General features: G+C 29.0%; 1 long non-coding RNA gene across 1 annotated transcript in view; it reads left to right on the top strand.

Moving 5' to 3' along the window:
* LOC128249437 (uncharacterized) overlaps positions 1 to 3447 on the top strand; it is a 26776-nt gene extending 23329 nt beyond the window's left edge. Inside the window, exon 2 of the long non-coding RNA XR_008265558.1 lies at positions 2280 to 3447. This is a non-coding gene — a long non-coding RNA (uncharacterized LOC128249437). The remainder of the gene's footprint in view (positions 1 to 2279) is intronic.
* Positions 3448 to 4510: the final 1063 nt, after the last annotated feature.

The raw sequence follows: 4510 nt of genomic DNA, 5'->3' as shown, positions 1-4510 counted from the left end.
ATATCGTAGTTGTGTGTTATGTAGTTTGTTTCCCAATGATGTTCCGGGTTTAGTCCCACCACATGGCATCTTGGGCAAGTGTCTTCTGCTAGAGCTTCAGGCCAACCAAAGCCTTGTGAGTGGATTTGGTACATGTCAACTGAAGGAAACCTGTTGTGTGTATGTGTGTGTGTGTGTGTGTGTGTTCATGCATATGTGTGTGTGCGTGTCTGTGTTGGGTCCCCTACCACCTTTTGACCATGGACGTTGGTGTGTTTATGTCCCTATAACTTAACATTTCAGCAAAAGACACTGATAAGATAAGTACTAGGCTTAAAAAGTAGTAGTGCTTGGGTTGATTAGTTCAACTAAAATTCTCCAAGGTGGTGCCCCAGCATGGCCACAGTCTAATGACTGGAACTATTAAGAGATAAAAGATATATATTTATATTTACAGTATTTACAGGGTGCAGTGGGTATTTTATATATATATATATATATACAGAGGGTGCAATGGGTAAATTGTTGCCATTTTATATTTTTAATTTCGTGCATGCACATTGTTTGTTTTTGATTTTGTGGACTGCACAGTATAGTAGGGTCAGTTGGGCACTGTCTGTGGGATGAATAAAAAGCACCATAGCAATTCACACTGTCAGAAATTTGGAAACATGCACTTTTATTGAATAAATTTACTCTTTAGCATTTCAAAATATTTTTATGTAATTTTGGTAAATATACCTGTTAAATGTCAGTGTTATTTTCATGTTTGTGTAATTTAGATGACAGTTTATTCACCACACCCTGTATATATACATATGTGTATATGGAATATGTTTGTACTGTAAAACACATCACATAACCAAAAATGCAGGCCAAGTAGTACATCCCACACTCCTATATCCATTTTAATTTTCAATAAGTATCAGAAATATAGGAATTCAAAGTAGCAAGATTTTTCTCTGTATTGGAACTTGTTAAAGTTCTTTATACCCTCATGTTACGAACTTCTATATCACTTATTGTTCATGACATTATTTTTCCAAGTCATTTTATCAATCATAGTGTACATAGAGCTTTTAATGATATAAAAAATCTGTAAAAAATTTCTTGAAACTACAAATCTGTCTTTGTTAAAGACTAAACTATCTCTCACCCTTTTTGAAGGTCATAGAGGAATTGTATGATCAAACTGATATAGGAAAAAATTTTTATCTTTTCGTATTAACGTTTATATTGGTGGAGAGTTGTTGGTTTATTTGTACAGGAAAATCTGGTGAAATATTTCTAAGGTTTGGTCAGTCTAATGATTCTAAAGTTTCTTTCTGTCAACATTTACGGGACTTTGATAATATATTAAAGTACCAGTTGAGCATTGGGGTTGATGTTATCAACTTACTCCCTCGCCTGAACATACATACATACATTCTCATCATTATCTTTATTATACATATATTGTAGATGCCTTAAGAATTTTATAAACTTTTGGTAGAACATGAAATAATTCTTTTTTGGGATGAAGGATTTTGAAACACACAAACCTATAGGTAATAACATGTAAATATTGGATTGAAAATCCCATTTGGATAGAAAAAACAAAACAAAACAAGCAGCTTTTGTCTTTTTCTATCCAAAAGGATTTTTCAACACATTATTTATATGCTTGTGTGCTTCAAGCTTCACTACCAAACTAGTAAGGTGCCTCAATTTAAGTACCTTATTCAACTGTATCTTAATTCTATAAATGACAAACAAATTGTTTCATAATTTAAAAACATGTAAATAATTTATATTATTATATTTAATAATAAATAAATTATTTACCTGGTGCTTTTTTTATGAGTAGTACCGGATTACTTGAATCCATATATTGTGACTTAAATTTACACACACACAATATATATATATATATATATATATATATATATATATGTATGTATCTTAGAAATTGTAGACTAGTTGAAAATTATGATTATTATTGGAAATATTCCTAGCTAAAGTGTGATATTTGGATATAATGTTTAAAGAATAAAACTACATTTTGTCATATTTTTTATTTAATACATTTCTGTTACTCATCTGTTTAATTATCTATTGTTCTCCTCTAGAGAACCAGTGCAAAAATAAAATATGAAACATGAATTCTTCTATAATGAAAAAATGTCTCATTCAATTTGATTTTGGTATTTTGCTTCTAATCCCTCATGGTGATAGCATGATCTCTTTTACATATATCTATCTATATATATATATATATATAAATATCTGTGGCATTCATATTTTTTTCTTCTTTCTTGCAGACATGGAAAACATCACAAATCTCCAATAGGAATGCTGCATTGACCCAGATATCTGCCCACCAATCTTAGAGTTTTATCAATGCAACTATGTACACTGGACTTGGTTGTAAAGAACTCCTATTCATAGCTGTCCCCCCCAAGAGAGACAGCTCAAAACATATTTACCTCGATTAGTAGACAGTTGTATTAACGGATTCCCACAGCTAAAAAACAGAAAAAAAAAAATTTCTCAGACCCAACTATAGTATTTATGTTCAATCAATAATTTCCAGGCCAACCAGATTATACTAAAGAGAAGGTTTGGAGGGATGTATAAAATGTATATTTTTTAAAATCAGGGACATTCACTCTCACACTTGAACCTATATTGAAAATTATTATTATTATTATTATTATTATTATTATCGTTGTTGTTTTGATGACAGGAATGGAAATGTTTGTAATTTAATGACAGCCATTTGAAAACATTATAAATTATTAATTTATATTTTAGAAAAAAAAAAAATTATTTGTTTTGCTTTTACCAATTATAATTAAGGTAGAAATCAAAACAAATAAATTCTGTGCAATGTGTATTCCTGATAAATATATAAGCTTCTTTATACAAAGAAAAAAAAAAGTTAATTTCAAATGGACATATTAAAATGAAAAGGAAATGATAGAATATTGTCACATTGAGCAGAATGTGATATAAAATAAGAACATAAATTATATATATATATATATAAATGTACAAGCTAGAACTATTGGCTAGAAGTACCGATACAAGCATTATATGAATGAGAAATATTGATATGGGTATGATATCAAAATGGAATATTGATAAAAGAATCAAAAGACAAACACACACAACAAGTATGAAATTGAATTATGTCTTAAACAAAGAAGACTTGTCGAAATAAAAAAGATAAGATAATTGTATGTGAAGTAGTAATGAAACAATAATTTGATGAAAATTTCACTGGACACATTACATGAGTCATAAATATGGTGTTGTCTCTATAGTTTCAATTGATGGACTGCTTGAGATGATATATACAGATATTTGTTCATGTGTAATATGCGTATATATGTGTATGTGAAAAAAAAAAAAAAAAAAAAATCAATCATTCATGTAGTGTTCGATCACTTTAAGACATCTAAGAGACGGTAATTGATGTTATAAAGATACACATAAATACATTTACAGATGCATTAAGAATAAAATACATGCACACACACACACAGACGCACGCACACACACACTCATTCTCAGATATATATATATTATATATATATATATATAACTTTGGTAGAGGAAACAAAGTAGATAAAACATAATACATGAGAATATATACATACATACATATTTATATATATATACATACACACATATGTATGTATACACATACATATATATATATGTATATATATTTATTTATTTATATATATATATATATATATATATATATATATATATATACGCACATACATATATGCATTCATATGAGATTATTATTATTAACTACCAGAAATTAATAAAGTTACACAAGGACCAAGATTTTCATACATGGCATTTATCAAACTGGTCTGTTTGAAAAATACCAAGTACGAAACTCTCACCCCTTGAGTCACCTTGTAACTTCAGTAGACTAATAATAATAACAATAATAACAGCAACAACAAAAACAAGGATAATATAGGTATACACACACATATATAGATATATCCGTGTGTGTATATATATGGAAGTCTATATGTGTGTGTGTATGTGCATGTATTCATGTATGTATGCATACATATGTTTATATACATTTATTGTAGTTCATTTTTTCCCTTAAATTTTTTTTGGAAGAGTAATTCATTATTTAAGAATTATAAAAACAAAAGATAAATTCCATAAAATTTTTTTTAGCTATATTCCCATGTTTTCAAAGGACAATCGCCTCATGTGAGAATAGATGTAAGTTGAATGCACACCATGTAAAGAATACTTTTCAGGTGTTGAATTGAAGATACTCAACATGTAGGAGACACTATGTTTTCAGTATATCGTAACATGAGTTCTCCATGTAGTTGAGGTTATTCTTGCCAAAAAGCAAAAGAAATCATATGTGTGGTATGACAGGTTATGAGATATTTTGGTGCTGCTGTTTTGGTGCAGCCTATTTGGCATCGCTGAATCAATGCTGACTTATTTGACTTTCTCATTTTCTCTCTCTCTTTCTCTATTTATGTGTGTGAACATATTT

Source organism: Octopus bimaculoides, chromosome 14 (assembly GCF_001194135.2).
Source record: "Octopus bimaculoides isolate UCB-OBI-ISO-001 chromosome 14, ASM119413v2, whole genome shotgun sequence".
Classification (NCBI taxonomy): Eukaryota; Metazoa; Mollusca; class Cephalopoda; order Octopoda; family Octopodidae; genus Octopus; species Octopus bimaculoides.
The sequence above is the reverse complement of the archived record's forward strand: the minus strand, read 5'-3'. Positions and strand labels throughout refer to the sequence as shown.